The sequence below is a fragment of the Mauremys reevesii genome, linkage group 1, assembly GCF_016161935.1.
Source record: "Mauremys reevesii isolate NIE-2019 linkage group 1, ASM1616193v1, whole genome shotgun sequence".
Taxonomy (NCBI): domain Eukaryota; kingdom Metazoa; phylum Chordata; order Testudines; family Geoemydidae; genus Mauremys; species Mauremys reevesii.
The window spans coordinates 283,864,531-283,887,883 of NC_052623.1; the positions used below are offsets into that span (position 1 = coordinate 283,864,531).

The 23,353-nt window shown below is 43.3% G+C and overlaps 1 long non-coding RNA gene across 2 annotated transcripts; it reads left to right on the forward strand.

The window, feature by feature from the left end:
* Positions 1-2,177: 2,177 nt before the first annotated feature.
* Positions 2,178-21,964, forward strand: LOC120395918. 2 transcript variants are annotated; one of them, XR_005592888.1, is made up of 3 exons: positions 2,178-2,710; positions 16,809-16,922; positions 21,563-21,964. It is a non-coding gene; the product is annotated as an uncharacterized LOC120395918 (long non-coding RNA). The 2 variants fall into 2 exon arrangements; XR_005592889.1 differs by lacking the exon at positions 2,178-2,710 and adding an exon at positions 15,885-15,928.
* Positions 21,965-23,353: the final 1,389 nt, after the last annotated feature.

The following is a 23,353-nucleotide window of genomic DNA, read 5'->3' on the forward strand; positions in this document are numbered from 1 at the left end:
TTCGGGAGGCACTGTAGTGTTTGGTTCTGTAGACTCAATTAACAGTTGCTAGTTAATTAAACTCAGATTTGTGACTAGGTCTGGGATATGAATCTCAATGATCTACCATAGGCTGATTCCTCTCATTTGTGTCTCCAACCCTCACATGAGGAAGGAGTTATAGAGAAATTAGGCTGCAGGGTCTCATTCGTTATTATGTTTATAGGATGGCTGGATAGCCTCCCCCCAGTTTTGATTATTGCTCATGAGATTCTGGCATTCTTAAGTTTCAATATTGAGATTCCCCACTGGACAAGTTCCTGTTGGGAGAAGTGAGACAAACCGAACAATGACACTCTACAGGCCAAAGGGTTTGCCTGCATGGATCCAATTGCAGGAGATGGGGCTTTCTACTTGGTCCCAGTTTTTATAACAATGTAAAAAAAAGTTCTGTCTCTGAATATGCCTGATATTTGTGGAGGTTCAGATTTGCATGCATCTCTTTTGGTTAAATCCCACTTTCCATCTAACTCTTTCCTATAATCCAGCTGTAGCAACTGGGTGAGTGAGCATTCAGACCAAGTACTCCCTGTCCCAGACTTCCAGTTTAGTAATATTAGTATCCATTTTATTAATCCTAGCTGTTTATTGTTCAAAATTCACACAAAGGAAATATGATCTGTAATACTTTCTTTTCATATTTAACAGCCTAGCTCACTTTTATTTCACCCCAGGTGCAAACTACTGCCAGTCAGAGCAGTATCACAGCTGCATCCATTTAGCACTCCCTAAACTGCAAGAATTCCAGAACCAAAACATATTGAATCACAACAGCTGGGCTTTATACCGGAGCTAGATTTCCCATGAGCTTTAGTAGTGCAAACAAATCAATATTTGTATATTATAGTTTAATTATTTTAATGGTCTTAAAAGTCTAACTTAAGACTGACTCCCTGAATCCCTTTTACATGAGAAAACAATGTAAAATGATCCCAACAATCTTTCAAAATAGCTCCTCCCCACTCACTGAAAGTCCCTAGTGCTTAGGGCTGTTTGCACCCTTAGCAAAACAGCAAAGTCAGGGCACCAGTTTTCAGGTGTTACTTCACTGAAGTAGTTTCCTTTGATAAAGTAGTCTATTGTCCTAGGGCTTGTAGCAAGGAACCTGATGAAATAGTAATGACAAAGAGAAAGAAAGGACTTCTTTTTCTTTACTAGGCAAAAAATCAGGTATAAAGTTGCTTATGCCCTGCTTAACATTTTTATATTATTATAGTCATATTTTTTTATATTAGGTTTATAACCACTATTGGAAGTGGAGAGAGAGAAACACATTAGTTGTAACGAAAAGGCAAAAGAAGTGCTAGCTCTTTTATCTCTGTAAACCTTAGACAATGGCAAATGATACTCAATGGATGGAGGCTCAGATGAAGTTCAGAGTACATGTTCTTTCTGAGAGCATATTGATCTTTTTTCTGCCAATATTGTTTTCTAACATTAAAAAAAACAAAAGAAGGGATGGTACCCATTGTGTTATGGTTTGCTGAGAGTTACAGAGGATATTGCAGGAGAGCCATATGGTTATGCATTTATCAAGTGAGAGATCTCTGCCATATTTCAACCTGAGAGAGACAAGGTGGGTGAGGGAATCATTTATTGGACCAACTTCTGTTAATGAGAGAGACAAGCTTATTGCTTACCTCACCCACCTTGTCTCTCTAATATCCTGGGGCCAATATGGCTACAACAACACTGCATACAACATTTCTACCTTATCAGTTGGTGTATTGGTTCATCTCAGCTATGTAGTAATAAATTGGGGGAAAAAAACCATTCCAATGCATTTTTTTAAAAACGGGGCCAAATTTCCAAATACTTGTGCACATGCTTAGATTAACTAACATGAAAAGTCTCACTGGACTCCATGAGATCACACTTAAGTGTATACAGGCTCTGGACTTTTGTTTGTGTAAGGTTGGGATGAGTGGTGGGGCAACTGCCCCACCCAGGTAGAAAAAAAGGGGTAAAGCAGTCTTGGGAAGGCTGTACAGAACACAGCCAATTAGAAGAGGGCTTATTGAGCCAGCCAATAGGGATAAGGCTTAGTGGAGCAGCCAATCAGGGCCAGGCTGGCCCATATAAGATGGTCTGCTGAGCAGAACAGAGGCAGCCTTTCCCTGGAGGCCAAGGAAGGAGAACTGGACACCCTGTAGGAGGATTGAGAGACAGCAGTACTGGACAGGATCAGGGGAGTCAGAGGGAGCTTGAGCCTGATTTCTGTTGGACTGAGGGCCCACTACAAGGGCAGAGAAGGTGCTAGGGCTGTGGGGAATTGGCCCAAGGAAATAGATGGTAGTGTAGGAGGAGGGGCAGTATGTGTCTGCTAGCTATAGGGTCCCTGGGTTGGGATCTCCCACTTGCCCCCAGGGGGAGTATCCAGTATATGCACCTCAGTTTACCACTGAGGTGAGTGGCTAGACCAGAGACTGCAGTTTGCTGCTGAGGCAAGTGGCTGGACTGAGAACTGTCAGGTCCCCCATAAGGGAGGCTAGAGAACCTAGTGGGGTACAGCTGGAGGATTGTGTCCAGAAGAGCATGCTATGGTCAGGGGAGCAACATGGGTCCTAAAGGTGGAGGTGAGAGTGGTAACGGGGCGAGATACCAGTAGATCAGGGTGCTCTGGTGAAATGAGAGCTAATTCCCAGGATGGCCAGCAGGAGGTGCTGCAGTGGTGAGTCCTGCTCCATTACAGGATGTATTTCTAAATTTAATTAAAAGATAATACAAGAGCTTTATTTAATAGCTAAATACACAACGGAAAAGATGGACATCTGTATCTGGTTAGATATTGCTGAATGGTTTCAGTGCATTGACAAACATAGGGGTAGCTATTAACATAAGAATGGCCACACTGGGTCATACTGATGGCCCATCTTGCCCAGTGTCCTGTCTTCTGACGTTAGTCAGTTCCAGATGCTTCAGAGGCAGGGGCGGCTCTAGGAATTTGGCCGCCCCAAGCACGGTGGCATGCTGCAGGAGGCACGCTGCCAGTCACTGGTCCCGCAGCTCCGGGGGACCTCTTGCAGACGTGCCTGCGGAGGGTCTGCTGGTCCCGCGGCTCCGGTGGAGCATCCGCAGGCATGCCTGCGGGAGGTCCACCCGAGCCACGGGACCAGCGGACCCTCCGCAGTCATGCCTGTGGGAGGTCCACTGGTCCCGCGGCTCTGGTGGACCTCCCACAGGCATGACTGCGGAAGGTCCTCCGGAGCCGCCTGCTGCCCTCCCTGCAAAATGCCACGCGCTGGGGTCTGGAGCCGGCCCTGTTCAGAGGAAATTAGTGGAACAGGGCAATTATCAAGTGATCCATCCCCTGTCATCCAGTCCCAGTTTCTGGCAATTCCCCACCAATGTGTGATAGTATGTGCTATTCCCATGTGAATATGGTTTGGAAGTGCACAAGATGATGAAATGGTGGTTACACATCATGTTGTTGGCTGCTAGCAGTTAATTGTTTTATTTTAAATATGTACATAAATTGCAGCCAGATAGCAGAGTGACTGACTAGAATAGGGGGCTGAGTTAAGGAGTCACTGCTGTATGTGACATACTCCCACAGCAACCACCCAAAACCTATGTGATTGTTGACTAAGTCAGTGCTACTTGTTTAAGTACTAATTCCTTCTGATTGGCTTTTTGCTTGTGTCATAAACAGATAGTTAAGGGTTAATGCCTCTTTTACCTGCAAAGGGTTAAGAAGTTCACCTAGCCTAGATGACACCTGACCAGAGAAACCAATGTGGGGACAAGATGTTTCAAAAGGAAGGAGGGAAGTTTCCTTTGTTTAGAGTCAGTTTCAGTTGGAGTGAAAAAGATCAAGGAACCAGACTCTTATCAGAGTAGTAAGTTTTAGAAAAGAATAAATAGGTTTATGTTTATTTTCTTTTGTAACTTGTCTTTGTGCAATTAGGGGAATAATCAAATTTGGGTATTTTTGTGTGTACTAAGGTTTTTGCTCAGGGGAACATCCTGTGTTTTAAATCTGTTGTCTGTGAGATCAGCTTGTATGCTGTCTCCTAGAGGTTTTTTCTTTTACCTTTCTTTTCTTTAATTAAAAGCATTCTTTTTACGAACCTGATTGATTTCCCCCCACCCCCCATTTTTTAGATCCAAGGGAATTGGATCTGGACTCACCAGGGAACTGGTGGAGGAGTCTCTCAAGGCTACCCAGGGAGGGGAAGGTTTTTTGGGGGAGGAGACAGAGTTTTCCATATGACTCAGACATCTGGATGGTGGCAGCAAAACCAGATCTAAACTGGTAATTAAGCTTAGGGCTTCTCATGCAGGTCCTGATAGCTGTACTCTAAAGTTCAGAGTGGGGGTGAATCCTATGACTGCTTGTCGTTGGGGAGTGACACTAGGAAATATACAGCTAAGGGGAAAGTTTCTGTACTAAAGGATTTTATCTGAAAATAAATTGTTGGTAGCAATGGTGAGAGTGCTAGTGTAGACTGGGTTCCAGGTTACACCAGTGGCTAAAGGAACTTTGTTCTCTAACCATGCTCAGAGCAGGTGTAAACCACATGGAAACAAAGCACGAATACCTTAACAACAGTGCTCAAATCCTTGCCACAAGAGCTGGAGCTGACCTATTTGTAACACAATGCTGACAAAATTCAGGTGAAAATCTTGTGTAGGGACAGCACAGCAAAGAGCCAGGTCTTCTTTTTCTTTTGTATGTTTGGTGTAGAGCAGCAACTACAATTTGACTTGAACTTGATTGAGCCAAACGGCTACATCAGGAGTAGCAGAACTTATTTCAGTAATGCCTTCATATTTATAATTTTGGCAGTAGGTAGTGATATGTTCAATGGTCTATCATGGGGAACCACACTCTCACACTGGGGAGTCCTTGACTTTCCATTCAGATATCTGCATCTACAATGGTGGGTTCATATTCTGTTTGGAGTCGACCAAGATGACTGTGGAAGGCCAAACCCAGGAACCTTCTGCATGAGATCTGGCACAAGATGCTTATTTTTTAATTCTTGTTTAGCCCAATCTGCCTTCCAATCCTCCTCCTGATCATAGCGTGATTGCATGAGGCCAAACAAACGTTCCCAGAAAGGCTTGCAGGACTTAAGACATTGCAAGGGGGCATTGTCAAGGTCTTGGTGAATAGGAAAGTACGTTTTCCTGGATTTGCTGAGCTTTGCAGAATGTTGCAGCAGTTCGACACTTTGGTGGTGGAGCAATGTTAGACCAGACAGGTAGCCATGGTGTTGGAGTCAACTTAAGGGTTCCTGTGATGCACTGCATCACTGTATTCAGCTGATATCCACAAGTCGTATGTGACTGCATCTGCTCCATACCAGTGCACAATATTCAGCTACTCAATATACAAGTGCTATTGCAGATGTTAGCAACGCTGATGCTGATGCACCACAGATTGTACCTGCTAGTTTCTGGATTATGTTGGCTCCCATTTTTATCTTTGCAGCTACCTTCTCAAGATGATCATGGAAGAAGAGGATGTGATCAAGTTTCACTCCAAGATATGTTGGCACGTAATCATATTGCACATTTTTACCACAGAAAGCTACTTTCAGTGTGTTTTTTGGCACTTTTATTATCAAGAGAAAATGTGCTTACTATTGTTTTTCCAAGGTTTGGTTTGAGCCTCCATTTCCTGAAATATTCTTCCATATTTTGGAGGTCCTTAGTTAATGCTTTCTGAATGTCATGGAGGTTTGATGCTTGGATTGACATTGCAAGATCATCTGCATATCCACATTTTCGTGATTTAGAGCATGTCATTTATGTAAATATTCAAAAGGTTGGTGCAAGTATAGAGCTTTGTGGTAGCCCATTGTTTATGGTACGGGGTGAGTTGGTCTTATTACTCAGGTACACTCATAAGTGTCTGTTACTCAGCAGGGTCCTCAGCAGGCCCAAGTGTGTTTGGTAGCAAGGTATAATTTTAGCAAGTTTCAGCATCAGGCCCTTAATCCATACAGCATCATATGCAGATGACAGGTCAACAAATGCTCTGCCAGTCTTTATTTATTTATTTATTTATTGATAGCCAACCTCAGTGTGAGTTGTGAGTGCCAAACTTAATCACAACAACTATGTTTTGGCCAGAAGCCTGCCTATTCGACAGGAATAATTGGCTCAGTAAAAGGGCATATTCTTTTGAGGATATGTTCAAGAAGTTTCTATGTTCTAAATAGTAGAGAAATTGGCCTATAGCTTCCTCCTTCATAAGGGGTCTTTCCAGGCTTTGGAATGGCAATTACCATTGCCTCAAACCATATTTCAGGGATCCGTACTGTCCTTAAGGTAGCGGAGTACAATGTTGCTAGGCATTATAGTCCTTTGGGGCCAAAACGGTGGAGAAATTCTGGCGGAATACCATCAAGGCCTGCAGCCTTCACTCTTTTCACTGTGGCAAGTCTTTCTTTTACTTAATGCTGACAGTGGCAGGTTCTCTTTGGGGGATTGATGCAAGTGTTCAGTAGAGTTGTTGATACACTTCTCCTCTTCTTTGGTTTTTATCAAGTGGTCCTTTTGTGTTCTCCATTAGTTTAGAGGCTATTGAGTTTGGCTGGATTTTTGGTGGCAGGTACTCTGTGGGATGAGTGGCCCCAAGACGTCATAGAAGTTTCCACGCTTGACCACTTGACTGTAAAATCAAGGTTTTTGCACGCAATCAAGCCAGTGTTGGCATATGTTGTGTGTATGTTTTGCTTTTTGTCTAAACATGCATTAGAAGAGAAATTCTCCCCTCTTACTTCAATGGCAACAAAAATATTCTAAATGTAAAAAATCGAGTGAGGAGTCCTTTCTTTGAAACTCTTTCCAATTAACAATTAGCAATAGCACTTTTATTTCATTCTGACACATTTAACAGAGATCACTGCCAAAATCATCATCCTATTATTATTTAGAAATTAGCCAAGTAATTAGAATAAAATATGGTTTGTTTAAACAAAATATCCCTAGAGTCTTTTCTGTCACTTGCTTTCCTACTTCTCTTAACTTTCCTTAATAAATCAAGCTTAATTACTTCTGCTTACCTAATAGCTCTGGTTGAAGTCTAATTGCCAAGCCTTGCTTGAGTTCTGAAATTCAGAGTCTGCCACCATGTTGGATGATCTCCTTCCTATTCACTGGAGCGATATTGCTGCCAAAATTACAAAAAACATAGGCTATTTATGCTGTTCTTGAATACAGCAAAAAGATTCTTCAAGGCCGTGTGTTTGTTGGACCCTTACCAGAATGGCCTCTATAGGCCTTAGTAATTTTGATAAATTCTGGAAATATTCAAAGTTAAATGAACACTTATGACACACGCTGTGGGAACACCCAGTTGTATGTGGCTTCTTGGTCTGCAACTTGAAAATAAATTGTTCTTGGATTCTAGTCGTCTTGGTAACCCATACATCTTCTCTGATAAATAGTTTATGCACAAAGTTAAAGTTCTCTTTCCCTAGAGGAGGCAGTTTCTTGGACCCATCATAACTGAGTATCTAATAAGCTAGCAGTGAACACCCTGGTAGCCCCAGAAAGTGACTGAGAGACTAAATAGTTTAATGAATTTGGCTTTTGGGGGGAACATTGAGTAAAATACTTGGCTAAGCTTTTTTATGAACCATGCACTCAGCAGTGCTGCATACTTTGCTCAGTGCAGCTGAAGAAGATGTAGAGACTGACTTTCGGACACTTTGCTTTTCCCACCTCTTTCTTCCCACCCCTCAATTCCAGGTGGAGAATGTGGGCACTTGATTGGATGCTATGTAATTTAGGACTGCTTTAATATCTGGCTTGCTTTAATTCTGTAAGCTGGTAATGTTTCCACAGGGTTGCTATGCTAGCTGGGATCACCGTAGTGCAGTGTGGATTGGTTATACTCATACTACCCTAGTACACCCAATGTACTAGGTGGGCTGAAGGGGGAAGGTAGTGAGACTGGTACACCAGCTCTGTGATAGCTGGAGTTCTCACATGCAAGAGGACACAACATCTGCTAATTTAGGGTTTTATTGCTCTTTGTGCGATTCTGGCAGATTAGATTTGGAGGTAGTTAAAATTACTGCTCTTTTCATAAAGTGATTCTATAATTTACTCTAAAATACAATAGATCTACAGATTATAATGGGAGGAGGGTTAATCTGGAATCTACCCTTTGTCCAATATAATATATTACATAGAATCATAGAATTCAAGATCAGAAGGGACCATTATGATCATCTAGTCTGACCTCCTGCAAGATGCAGGCCACAAGCCGATTCACCCACTCCTTTAGCAAGCGACCCCTGCCCCATGCTTCGGAGGAAGGCGAAAAACCTCCAGGGCCACTGCCAATCTTCCCTGGAGGAAAATTCCTTCCCGCCCCCAAATATGGCAGTCAGCTGAACCCCGAGCATGCGGGCAAGACTCTCCAGCCATACCCTCTTGAAAAAGGTTATATCATATCATTGACCCATTGTACTATTTACCAGTGTGGCACTTAATTGACCTATTGACTAAGCCCGTTATCCTATCATACCATCTCCTCCATAAACTTATCTAGCTTAATCTTAAAGTCATGGAGGTCCTTCGCCCCCACTGTTTCCCTCGGTAGGCTGTTCCAGTATTGCACTCCCCTGATGGTTAGAAACCTTCGTCTAATTTCAAGCCTGAATTTCCTGACTGACAATTTATATCCGTTTGTCCTCGTGTCCACATTAGCACTGAGCTGAAATAATTCCTCTCCTTCCCTGGTATTTATCCCTCTGATATATTTAAAGAGTGCAATCATATCTCCTCTTATCCTTCTTTTGGTTAAGGAAAACAAACCGAGCTCCTCAAGTCTCCTTTCATACGACAGGCCTTCCATTCCTCGGATCATTCTAGTGGCCCTTCTTTGTACCCGTTCCAGTTTGAATTCATCCTTCTTAAACATGGGAGACCAAAACTGCACACAATACTCCAAATGAGGTCTCACCAACGCCTTATATAACGGGACTAGCACCTCCTTATCCCTACTAGAAATACCTCGCCTAATGCATCCCAAGACCTCATTAGCTTTTTTAACGGCCACATCACATTGCCTACTCATAGTCATCCTACGATCAACCAGGACTCCTAGGTCCTTCTCCTCCTCCGTTACTTCCAACTGGTGCGTCCCCAGCTTATAACTAAAATTCTTGTTAGTCATCCCTAAATGCATAACCTTACACTTCTCACTATTGAATTTCATCCTGTTACTAATACTCCAGTTTACAAGGTCATCCAAATCTCCCTGGAGGATATCCCAATCCTTTTCCGAATTGGCAATACCTCCCAACTTGGTGTCATCCGCAAACTTTATCAGCCCACTCCTACTCTTGGTTCCCAGGTCAGCAATAAATAGATTGAATAAAATTGGACCCAAAACCGAACCTTGAGGAACTCCACTGGTAACCCCACTCCAACGTGACAGTTCCCCCTTCAATACGACCCTCTGCAGTCTCCCCTTTAACCAGCTCCTTATCCACCTCTGGATTTTCATTTCGATCCCCATCTTTTCCAATTTAACCAGTAATTCTTCATGCGGTACCGTATCAAACGCCTTACTGAAATCCAGATATATTAGATCCACCGCATTTCCCTTGTCTAAAAAATCTGTTACTTTCTCAAAGAAGGAGATCAGGTTGGTTTGGCACGATCTACCTTTCGTAAATCCATGCTGTAATCTATCCCAGTTGCCATCGGCCTCATGCTCCGGAACCACTCTCTCTTTTAAGATTTTTTCCATGACTTTGCATACTACAGATGTTAAACTAACAGGCCTGTAGTTACCCGGGTCACTTTTTTTCCCCTTCTTGAATATAGGAACTACATTCGCTAATCTCCAGTCAAACGGTACAATCCCCGAATTTAGAGATTTATTAAAAATTATCGCTAACGGGCTAGCAGTATCACTCGCCAATTCCCTTAATATTCTAGGATGAAGATTATCCGGGCCCCCCGATTTACTTCCGTTAAGCTGTTCAAGTTTGGCTTCTACCTCAGATACTGTAATGTCTACCCCCATATCTTCATTCCCATCGGTCCCTCTATCACTATTCCTTAGCCCTTCATTAGCCTCATTAAAGACCGAGGCAAAATATTCGTTCAGATATTGTGCCATTCCAAGATTATCCCTAATCTCCACTCTGTTTAAAGTTTTAAGCGGTCCCACTTCTTCTTTCTTGGTTTTCTTCCTATTTATATGGCTAAAAAACCGTTTGCTATTGGTTTTAATCCCCTTCGCTAGGTCCATCTTCACCCGTCGCTTTGCCTTTCTCACTGCTTCCCTACACCCTCTGACCTCAATAAGGTAGGTTTCTTTGCTGATCCCTCCCATTTTCCACTCCTGGTACGCTTTCTGTTTTTTCTTAATGACCCCTCTAAGACGCTTGCTCATCCAGCTCGGTCTAAAACTGCTACCTACGAGCCGTTTTCCTCTTCTCGGGATACATGCCTCTGACAACTCCTGCAACTTCAACCTGAAGTAACCCCAGGCGTCATCTGCCTTTAGATCCCTAAATATGTTAGTCCAGTCCACTTCCCTAACTAGTCGCCTTAATTTAGTAAAGTTAGCCCTTTTGAAATCGTAAACCCTAGTCTCAGATGCACTATTGATTATCCTCCCATTTATTTTGAAACGAATTAGCTCATGATCACTCGAGCCAAGGTTGTCCCCTACAACAATTTCCTCAACAAGGTCCTCGTTACTCACCAAAATCAAATCTAAAATGGCATCCCCCCTCGTCGGTTCAGCAACCACTTGATGAAGGAATTCATTAGCTATCACGTCTAGGAAAAGCTGAGCCCTATTATTATTACTAGCATTTGTTTCCCAATCTATATCCGGAAGTTAAAGTCCCCCATGATCAAGCAGTTCCTATTGGTATTTACTTCCTTAAAAACATCAAAGAGCTCTCTATCTGTCTCCAAGCTAGATCCCGCCGGTCTATAGCACACCCCAATCACTATCCCGGGTGAGGCTCTGGTAGTTTTCTTCCCCAATGTGACCATTGCCCAGACAGACTCTGTATTATCCATTGCATTGCTAGTTATTTCATTACATTTCACCTCATTATTGATATACAATGCTACTCCCCCACCTTTACCTTTGCATTGGTCTTTCCTAAACAGCACATACCCTTCCATACCTGTACTCCAGTCATGGCTACCGTTCCACCATGTTTCGGTTATTCCTACGATATCCGGTTTCAATTCTCGGACCAGGAGCTCCAGTTCCTCCATTTTGTTACCTAAGCTTCTTGCACTGGTGAACAAACATCCTAATTTTTCCTGTTGGGCTCCTCTCCCTCTTTTCACCCAACTCGGTACGGACACAGTACTTCCAGTATGACTTGTAGATCTAGTATCCGTCCCCCCCCTCTTCCTTACACCTAACGGTCCCCCTCTGGCTATATCTGTTGTTATCTTGTTGTTCTCACTCCCAATGTATAAATTTGGCATGGAGAGCACCAGGACCTCTCCCAGCCGTCTCCCCCCAGTGTCTAGTTTAAAGCTCTTTTAATCAGATGAGCCAGCCTCCCTCCTAGAAGTCTACTTCCTTCCCTACTTAGGTGGAGCCCATCCCATGAGAACAGTTGTCTGTCCCCAAAAGCCTCCCAGTGCCCATACATCCCAAAGCCCTCCTTGTAACACCACTCCCTCAGCCAACTATTAATCGTCACGATCCTGTCACCCCTTTGGCGCCCTTCCCTAGGGACAGGTAGGATCCCACTGAAGATCACCTGAGCCTCAATTTCCTTGAGCGTCTTACCCAACCTAGCATAGTCTCCCTTGATCCTTTCTGGCGAGAATCTAGCAGTGTCATTCGTTCCCACATGAAGGATGACCAAAGGGTTCTTACCTGCTCCTCTTAGGATCCTTTTAAACCTCAGGTCCACATCCCGTATTTTAGCGCCCGGTAGACAGCACACCCTTTTGTTCTCTGGATCGGCCCTGGTCACAGGCCTGTCCAACCTTCTCAGTATGGAATCCCCAATCACGTAGACCTGCCTTCGCCTGGGGACAGTGCGGTCCTCTAACCTATCCCCCGTTCCCCCTGGTTGCAAGCTCCTTCCATTCCTATCATCCCTTGTGGTTCCCCTTAAGCCATCCTGTATCCTCCCTGGGCCCAAACTTGGTGCTACCTCCATAGACTTCTCCCCTTTTTCTATGGGACTGGCCGCTCGTCTCTTTTTCCTTGGCCTCCCATCGTCAGCTACCATCTGCTTTACCCCTTCCTCATTCTCCAAACCTTCAAACCTGTTCCTTAGCTCAATTTCCCCCTCACTGGCTCTCCTTTTCCTTCACCTGCTTCTCACGGTGACATGCTTCCACCGCCCATCTGCCTCATCTGGTGGTCCCCCCTCATTGGCCTCAGCCCCTGCTCCCCCCTGTGCCCCTGGGCGTTCCTCTTCAGTTACTGCTTGCCATTGCTCCATCAGCTGCTCGAACCCCCTTCTATTCTCTATCAGGGTTTCTACCTGCAGCTCTAGGCCCTGGATCTTTTCCTCCAGCAGCTCTATTAGGCGACACTTCATGCATACATAGTACTGTTCTGGGTCCCCCGCTAGGCCCAGGTACATACCGCAGCTGCTGCATGCTCTCATCCTCGGTGTGTCCTCTGCTGCTTGGCTCATGGCTGCTGCTGTCTTGGCCTCGCTTGGCGTTCTTACCTGGGGAGCACAGGGAACACGGTGCCACCCCCTTCCACCTCCCCCTGCAAACTCCCACTCAAACTCCCCTGTTGGCAGCCCTGTTTGCTGCCTCCTGTGACGCTGCTCGCAGCTGTGCCGCTGCCTGGCTGGGCGGCCGCTTTTACGTTGAAGTTCATTTTCACTTTTTCTCTTTTTTGTAAAATCTGGTACATATGTTCAAGTATTACAAATAGCATGTTTAAATTATATACTGGCCAACTGAAGTAGACCTGCAGTGTGTTTAAGCATCCATAGTTATTGATTAGGGAATGGGAAGCCTGCAATGGCTCCTAAACTTTACTGGTTCACATGCCACATTCTTAACTTGTTCCATCCATTCACTTCACAACGGCAAGTTCATGTTACATGGTTTGTGAACCTCTGGACTCAAGGGAATTTTGTAGGCATGGGGATATCCCTGTTCCTAAACAAAACAACTCATTTGCTTTAAAATCTGATGAGGCTGACAATAACAATGTAGCTATGTGTAGATACAAATGCCAAGTACTTAAAAGCCGGTCAATGAGTTGTACAGTAACATGTCCTTAACATCTTACACTGTCCACATAATCATATTCTAAACAGGTATAAAAATCATATTTCACCAAAACAAATCTTAAATCTTCTCCGTGAAGAGTGCCAGATGGATGTAATGGAGCAGAGGGCAATAAGACTGGGAAAATGCCCAATTTAACAAAACATTGTCAATGTAAATCTAATTGTCCCATACGTTTGTGTTAAGAGGAGTCAGCTGATACGTCATGTAGTGTTTTGCTGCCTGTTTTTTTTGTGTGTGTGTGTTTTTTTTTTTAAACAAGTTGTTGTTGCAAGTTTCTTGCTAAGTTCCCGAAGTATCAGTCTAGGTAGGAAGTATGGTCCCATATACCACTGTATTGCAATTTTCCTGCCACCTAAATGTGCATGCACAATTAAATGATTTTTGTTTTTAAAGGCAACCCTACTTGTTTGCCAGGATTTGAATATTGTGTGTGTGGGAGGGGGGTGTTTGGTTTTTTTGGTGGGGGATGGAGTGGTGGAGATGGGGGAGCAGCCATGGCAAGGTCACTTATTTTTGTGACTGCAAACAGGTCTAATTCAATGCATTTGAACCTGTGCACCAGGTTATTTAACCCTTTATGTGATTAGTTACTGTGCATCAGTCTTTTGCATATTATTTGGATATGTGACTGCGTTGGGTCCATCTATAAGAAAGCACGTAGTCTAAATCCCTTCACTGTTTTGCTAGAGAAACAGTCACAGGATAATAGCTGCAAATGTGTTATTAAATGAATCCATTTCAGGCAAGAAGGCTGATGTGGGTTGAAAAGAGATTAGCAGCTTTGAAAGAACTGATAAATCAGATACATCAACTTCCACCATCAGAGTGTTAATGTATGGGCCTCCCACACAACATACCAAGCTAGCATGTAGTAAAGGGAAACATTGTTTGAAAAAGTTACCCAAACCATTAAGTATGTTGGAAATACCATTGTGCATGTATATTCACTTTTATGTTACAGTATGTGGTGTAACATTTCAGAACAATGAAAGCTAGCCAATTAAACAAAATGAATATAACCACATTGATTAAAGTGTTTTGCAAGTCTGACCTATTTGCCTTAAATATTTTAAAAGGGATTGATTTTATTAGCTTCCATAAAATATTAGTTTTCATAAAATTTTAAAATGTTCTCGTGTGTTGGTAACAGGAGCCATATTGAGGGGAGGAAAACAATTCTCTATTCATTTTAATTAGGTTGGACAAACTTCTTCAGATTGGATTTGGTACAAAACAGGTTAACTTCTGCTTTTTTTGAAGATACTGGTTAACTCTGGGAGTTGGATAAATATGCTATTAACATTGGTTCATACTTAAAAATGAATTCCTTTTGGCTGCTCACTCAGGGAAGTGAATTTTAAGACTTGTGCAACAAATCACCTACAGAGTGCACACTTTAAACTCACACAGGGATTGTAGGAAAAGGTGGGTGGGTGTAGGGGAGAAAATCCGTTTACAGAGGAAGAGCTGTAGTGGGGAGGCGGAGCCTGTTCAAACTGGTTCTGGAGCTGCCACCACTAATGCCTTGTAGCAGTGCCACAGGGGCCAATTGCTTGCCAGGTATGGAAGAACATATGTGGTGAAGTAGAGGGAGCAGTGCTGCCACTCTGGGTCAGCCTTCACATTTTTGATAAGCAAAACAGACTAAGTTCCTTGAGTCTCTTGCTCTAATGCATATTTTCCAATCCTTAAATCATTCTTGTGGCTCATGTCTGAACCCTCTCCAGTTTTACAACATTCTTTTTCAAGTATGATTTAAAGATGAGCAAATAACTGATTTTTCAGGCCACAGACAGTTATGAAAAATAAAATTAAAGAAAAACTTGACTTCATCTAAACCAGAAGCAAAATTTTTGGCAAATCAAAACAGTCTTTTTTGGGGGGTGGGAGAGGGGACAGCAGCAAATGCAGTGCTTTGTTCAACCTTAAATGAAACACTTCATTTAGTTTCCAGACACTCTTTAAAAATAAAAGCAAAGGATTCATAAGTTCCAAGACTAAACGGGTCCAGTGTGATCATCTAGTCTGCCCTTCTGTATAACACATGCCACAGAACTCCCCAAAATAAATCTTGTATGTCTCTTGAAAAAACATCCAATCTTGGTTTTAAAAACAGTCAGTGATGGAGAATCCACCACAGCCTTTGGTAACTTGTTCCAATGGTTAATTACCCTCATCATTAAAAAACATGCCTTGTCCCAGTCTGATTTGTCTGGCTTCAACTTCTAGCCATTGGATCATGTTGTATCTTTCTCTACTAGTCTGAACAAGGATCTGCAACCTTTCCAGTGAGTGACCTCATCTATTCTGGTGGGAGGCTCCATCAGTCTCTCCCATTGAAGCTGTTCTACTTTGGATATGTAATTAAAAGTAATTGGGTGAAAGAGCATACACACAAGCATGACAATAACTCAGTGGCCTGGTGGCTAGAGCATTCACCTACGAGGTGGAAAACCTAGGATCCTGTCCACCTATTCCAGCACCTTCTTTACATTATTTATTCAGAGTGGAACAGCTTCAGCAGGAGTAATTGAGGGACCTCTACCTCAACTGTCTCATAGCCTTGTGGTCAGGGCACTCACCTAAGAGCTAAAGATCCCAGTTTAAATCCCTTCTCCTCCTCAGGTGCAGAGGTGACTTGAACCTGAGGTCTCGCACAACCCAGGTAAGTAACCTAGCCACTGGGCTAAATGTTATGAGGAAGTTGGCCTTGCCTCTGCCCTGGCTTCTTGCAAAACACCATAGATAGGGCCCTACCAAATTCACAACCATGGAAAAATGTATCACGGACCATAAAATCTGGTCTCCCACCATAAAATATGGGCTTTTGGCCTAATAAGATTTCACAGGGCAGACCAGTATTTCTCAAATTGAGGGTTCTGATCCAAAAGGGAGTTTCAGGGGGCGTCAGTTATTTGCGGGGGGTGAGGTCACAGTATTGCCAGCCTTACTTCTGCACTGCTGCTGGCAGTATGTCTGCCTTCAGAGCTGGGTTCCCAGCTAGCAGTCCCCGTTCTCCAGCTGAACAGCTGGAGATGGCAGCACCACCGCAAGTAGCAGTGTAGCCGTACTGCAACCCCCCCCTTACAATAACCTTGTGATCTCCCCACACCACAACTCCTTTTTGGTCAGGACCCCTATAATTACAGCACCATGAAATTTCAGATTCAAATAGCAGAAATTAAACTTACATTTTTTTTAAAAAAATCCTATGACTGTGAAATTGACCAACATGGACTGTGAATTTGGTAGGGCACTAAACATAGGTACTTAATACTTGTCACTGAAAATCCCAAGTAGAGGGAGGTACCTCCCTGCAGCTTGGGCTTGGGTGCCTCTCTCAAAGAGTAGGGTTTATCACACACTCCTTGCCTTGGCATCTTCTGTCAGTTAGTTTAGGTGAGACACCGCCTGATGTGCTGACATTTGTGAAGCCCGTTCTGAGGGTCCTATCTCTTCCCATTCATTGTTTAGGGAACTTAGGTGCCAAACTCAGGCTTTGTGAATGCCAGTGGTTTTTTGTTTTTTTTTGTTTTTTTTTCTAGGCATCTAAAAGTTGGGTGTGGTGATTTTCAGCATCATCAGCCTAAGGTCTTTTGTGCTTGTAGACTCTTGCCACCTACCATTATACCTCTTCATAACTTCATATAAAAACAAAGGTAAGACAAAATATTGGCAATAAGTCCTTTCTGAGTACCCAATTCTGCAATGATACATTTTACAATATCTGTGCTATATGTAAAATAAAACACAAAAAATACTATTTGAAAAGTTGGACGGAAGTACAAAAGTTCTGATTGTGTGATGTATCTGTATGTTTTATAATGCAGCCTCCTTTGTTCGCATCCCTCTGCTTGGGGGCGAAAAAAAGCAGGATTCATCTTTTTTCTGTATGCCTTGTCCTGTCACTACTTAACATCTTAGCAGGAGATTTCCTCCTGCTAACATCTTATTCTCAGGATAATCTTGAACTTATATTAAATGTGACTTGAACAAATAACATATGGCTTTTTTACTGTGATGTACAGTACAAAACCCACTCACAACTACTTCATAGCTATGCTGATGTTTGTGCTTTCTGAACATACTAAAAGGTTTGGACATGCTTTTTCATGCTCTGAATTCTACAGTGTTGCTATATGATGGTTGGTAATATAGTTTATTACTCCCCCCTTCTCAATACGCTCTTTCTTCGGTTAACTATTTATTTGTATTGCAGTAGTGCCCAGATGTCCCAATTAGAGTCATAACGAATTCCTGGAATTGTCAAAACTTTTTTTTTTCCTATTATCCTTCTAATCAGGATCCTTTGAATCCACATATAACAACTGAGGGAAACAAATATGTAGCTAAAACTCTGGCAGGTTGAAGGCCCTTTCACCACTGATTGCTGAGATTTTCTGAGAGCGTGCACCTCCCTGCAGTCCAGTTAGTGGAGGAAGGAAGTCTGTAAACAAGTCTGACTAAATAAGACACACAAATTTCACGGTGATGGCATTATAATTCAGCCACCATCCTCCACAGCACAAACCCAACTCAATGGAGGTGCCCTGTTATAATTGTCTGTAATTTTCTTTCCCATGAAAATTCACACCACTCATGACCTTCAGCTACAGGGAAAACAAACCCAAATGAAGCCATGTTGCCCCTGAAGTATGTGCCAGTGTTCTGGCATGTACAACTTCTGGCAAGGCACAGGGTGTGAGGATGTCCCTTGGTATGGGCAGATGGTACAGCAAACACAAAGTATGACAAGCTGTGTGCATATTTGGTGCATATCCCTGACTTTTCTTTCCCTACCTGCTAGGAATCAGAACTAGTGTGCACGTGGATGGGTGTCTCAGGGTTTGAGGAACACTCCAGACCAGATAGAGGCTGTCAAGTATCAGAGGGGTAGCTGTATTAGTCTGGATCTGTAAAAGCAGCAAAGAATCCTGTGGCACCTTATAGACTAACAGACGTTTTGCAGCATGAGCTTTTACAGATAGAGGCTGTGTCACCACTTGCCCTGAAACTCCGGGTGCATTAAAATGTTCTGCTGCTGTAACTCCCAACCTGGGATGCTCATAGCCAGTCTACAAGCACACAGGCCCCACCCTGTCTGTGTTCTAGACAACCCTGGTTCAGCCACTCTGACCCCAGCAGCCTGCCCCCAGCTCCTCTCTGGCGGCTTCCACCTGCCATGGTTACAAGCAGGAAGGTGACCCCAACACAGTTTCAGTCCTGAATTTCTCTAAAATTGTGTGCTCTGCAGTGTCCAGCCCTCTCCTGGACAGTTCAGAGAAATAATAAGATTTCTTTATTCCTCTAAAGACCCAAAAGCACATCACAGCTTATTAACTTAATACACCTTACATTTTAAACCAACTCAGTGCTGTGTTTTAGTAAAAAATAAAACAAATGTATTAGTAATAAGACAGGTTAAGTGATGCCAAGTGAAAAGAATAAAGTTAGAAAGGGTTACAAGCAAGTAAAAGTGGAAAACATGCATCTAAAACTCAATATAGCAAAATACAGGCTTTGTTCAAGATGGTTTCTCTCACCAGTCACTCTTCTTCCCAGCCATGGCTGACTTTCCCTCCATCATGACCTTCTATAGAAGTACAAGATATTGGTTTCCCTTGTTTTTCTAGGTGAAAGATCTTGTCCTTCAGATTGAATGCAGATTTCTCACCTACATTCAATTCCCAAAGACTTCAACCCCCTTGTTCAGCTTACAAGTTCTCTGTCCCCTTGTCTGTCTAGTGATGGATAACTTACGGGTTTCTCTGCCCTGCCCTTTATTAGTCAGTAAACCTTTGAAAAGTATGTTTATCAAAGTCCATTGATCTTTCTTCAAGCGGAAGGATGACCTCATGCAATTACTCTCTTCCTGTGATCTTCCCATTGCTCTGCATATTCTTTGTAAATAGGGCTTCTGCTGTTTTTTGTCACACCTCACTTAATTTCTTTGGAGACAAGTAAATACTTGTGACATTCCCTTCGGTGTGAGAGAGGCCTGTTTTTCCCTTTGTTTGAGTTACAGGCTGTAAAGCATAATAATGGATCCATAATTAATCAATAAAATATTGAATCAAATGATTTTTATACATTATAACTGTGTACAATTGCTTATCACTTGAAGTTCAGCCCCTATCTTTATAGACCAGTTAAACCTTTGCAATGTATTATTTGAAAAGTAAAACTCAGACCAAACGTCTCTCTCCTGTGGGGTGTAGACACCATGCTGTCTCCTCCCCCACTTGTTTGCTTAATAGCTTTGTTTACACAATATGTAAAAATGGACCTTCATTAATTTCTGCTTGAAGATCGGGCTGGTCAGAGGATCAAATGTGCATTCCTTTGTCTAAGGCAGACCTGTCTACCAACTCCCCTGAGAAGCATGATGTAAACACCCTTAAGTCATAATTCCAGCATATATCCATAACTCCTAATACACACATCACACAAGAATATAACTCACTGATCATAAGTAATATTCAAATGAAACCTCACAAGGCATATTTTGTACAAAGATTATTAAGATAGGGTGTGAATACAGGGGTGCTTATGGTCACGGTGGGATCTGGTTGCTTGTATGCAGTTTGTAAACCAGACTTTTCTGGATCTAGGGTGACCAGATTGCAAGAGTGAAATATCAGGACACATTGGGCGAGTGGGGGGAGGGGGGCGGAAGAGAGCCACAGGTGCACAGCCCTGACTGGAGCCATGAGAGGGGGCACAGCCCTAAGAAGCTGCAAGAGGGATATACGGCCCCTGCTACAGCTTGCACCACAAGCCACAGGTCAAGGACTCATGGCCCCAGCTCCAGCAGAAGCCATGGGGCCAGGGGCACAGGGCTTCAGCTCCAGACCCCAGCTAAAGCTGCAGGACAGGGGCACAGGATCCTGGTTGCAAAGTCAGATCCAATTGCTAGGGCAGAGGGGTGAAGGGTTGCAGTTCTAGCCCTGGCTCCAGCCCCAGCCGCAGTCACAGAAGGAAGGCCCACAGTCCTGCCTTCAGCCCCAGCTTCAGCCACTGACAGCTGACGCAAACTAAGGGTATGGCTACACTTGTAAATTTGCAGCGCTGCAGCAGGGTGTGAAAAAACACCCTCTGCAGCGCTGAAAATTGCGGCGCTGCAAAGCGCCAGTGTGGTCAAAGCCCCAGCGCTGGGAGCGCGGCTCCCAGCGCTGTCCATTATTCCCCACAGGGAGCTGGAGTACGGACAGCGCTGGGAGAGCTCTTTGACTACACTTAGCGCTTCAAAGCGCTGCCGCGGCAGCGCTTTAAAGCGCTAATGTAGCCATAGCCTAAGTCACAGAGGTCTGGAATCAGTGAGTGTCATGCCCCGCCCCCCTGCAACTAAATTATAGACTTAGGGTTAATCCATATTTCAACATACAGATTTATTTGTACACTAAACAAACAGGGGTAAAGGGCTGGGCTTTTTATTCAGTCAGTAAATCAACTTACCAATTTGCATACCTCTCAGACATGCCAGAAGTCTAGTACTGCTTGGATGACTTTGCCATAGTCACAACTTGCTTCTGGGCAATCACAAAGCTGTAGACGTCCTTGCAACTCATCCAGAAATTCATTTTGACAAGGGTTTCACTCCACACCAAGTCTATGCTGCTTCGATTCCGGGTGTCAATCCATACACCTTTCATGATTGAAAATACACACACTGTGTATGCGTTGCTTACTGGTATACTGAGCACATATGACACCAGCTTTGTCATGTTCAGGAATTCAGTGCTACTGTCCTTGTTTCTCAGCACTTGAGACCAGAGTTCCCTAACTGAGTAGTTTACAGGCTCCAACTTGGAGTTGATGTCTTTGATACAGTACTCATCACAGTACTCCCATGCATCCAACGAAGTGGGTATTCACCCACGTAAGCTCATGCTTCAATACTTCAGTTTAGTCTATAAGGTGCCACAGGACTCTTTGTTGCTTTTACTCATCATAGAGTTGATCAAGATCCACTGTTTTCTGGAGGTTTACAGCTGTCACAACCGCAGACAGATCCTTGTGTTTGAATGCCCTATTAACTTTGATGTTCAAGCACTGGGTATTAAACAACTAGTGAGTTGTTGAAAAATCAAACCATTTCTCCAAATATAGGATTGAAACTTCATAAAATTTCATGAAGCCTTTCTGGAGACATGCAGCAGTGACAGGCAGCATCTCAGTTATTGCATTTTCAACTCTGAAGCCAAAGAATTTGTCATTTTTTCATTGCTGAAGTTTAATTCTCAGAGTATTAATTATGGCATACACTTCACATGCTGTCATACTCTCATTTTTCCAACAGAGCACAGTACCACTGAAGATTTTCAGGACATTCTGGAGGAAAAACAGATGAACTTCAACTTTACAAGGCCCCTCACCTTGTTCACTATTTTCCATGTCTGAGAACAATATCCATAGAGATTTTTGGGCACTTCTCACTGCCCAAAGAAACAAAGTAGCACTTAACAGCTTGCCACGTATTTACAAGCCTGTTTACAGCTGGGAAAAGACTCAACCAGCGTGTCGAAACATGGCGCAATAAAGTGGCATACTCCATATCCACAAAGTCAAACATATCCTTCGATGCTGCTACTCTCTTAACGGAACTGCTGAAATGATTTAATGTTTAATCACCAGAGTCTCAATGTCAACTTGTAGGGTATTGCTAGCATGTTTCACAGCATTGGCAGGGCAGTTTGCAGGCAAGATATTTTAGTTTTGTTTTATAAATTCTGGTACACTGATTCTCGCTTTCCATAATTCACGTTTGCATTATCAGCACAGTAGGAAGACACTTTAAGGTCTAGTTTGTGTGTTGCAAGTTTTTCAAGTAATGTGTTTGCTTATTGCCACTGCAGTTTCTTTGCTTTGCTCATAGAAGTCTAACAATTTATCTTGGACCCCATGTTCCAGTGTCCGGTATCTCAGCGATAACGGGAAAGTTTTCACATTGCCCTTGTTAGATGCATCTGTGGCAACTGAGAAATAGGGACCGTCTGGCTTGCTGAGGTCTTTTAAAAATTCTGTTGAGAGCAGTGACAGCACATTTTTGATCAATGCCTCTGCTTTAGTCTGGCCACAGCTGACATACATCACAATCATTGAATCTGGATACAAGGTAGGCACCAGTTTAAGTTCACAGTCACACGAGCGATAGGAGTGTTGATGGACTACTGTGTGGTAAACTTGAGTTAGCTCAACAGCGATAACCTTGTTATTGAAGAATTCATTTGGCCTGCCAGGGTATTGCTCTTGTGAGTCTTGGTGTTTTTGTTCATGATTTTTTTTTTTTTGAATCAGGATGATGCTTAACATCAGACTCACCGCCATAGCAAATGCTAAATTCCTTCTTGCATGCATTACAAAAGGCTTTTGAATCGCATTCATAGGATTTCCAAATCCAGGTGTAAGTGGCTTCCCATTCTGTCCTGTATCAGCACTGTCTTTTTTGTTTTTTTTGGTAGTTGGCTCCTCCCTTGCTGTTACCATTTCGGGTGAGGTTTTCGGCTGAAGACCATTAGCTAGCTAGCTAGCTAGCCACTGACAAGAACCGCACAGTCTGTGCTTTTTACATGTTATTACATGCCCACTGTAGTTTGTCGTATGGTATGAACTGTGGTTCAGAACTGTAAACTACATATCCCTACTGTAAATTTTATTACACCTGAAAACAACCTGAAAAACCAAAATTGCCAGTAGATAACAGATCACAATTGGGTTTAATGGGACATTTCCAATTGACTAATTTTCTATTTCACTATCAAATTTTACCTGACTATCGGGACAAATGGTGTCTCAGCTGTACATCAAGCAGATATACGCCACCAGGTGCAATCCCTGCTTGCCAATGTGGGTAAGTGAACTGGACAGCAGCTTAGCAGTGCTCAGCCCTGGCCTGCCCTAGGTGGAATCAGCATGTGCAGAGGTAGGTGTCTCCTTTCCTTGGCTGTACCATAAGCTAGGTGGACCAGTCTGCACACACTTTGCTGGGGGAGACTGGGCCACACTGCTGGCTCATCCCAGCTGACATTCACCTTGAGGACCTGCCAGCCGCTTCCCAGGCGCTGCCCCAGGTAAGCGCTGTCAGGACCCA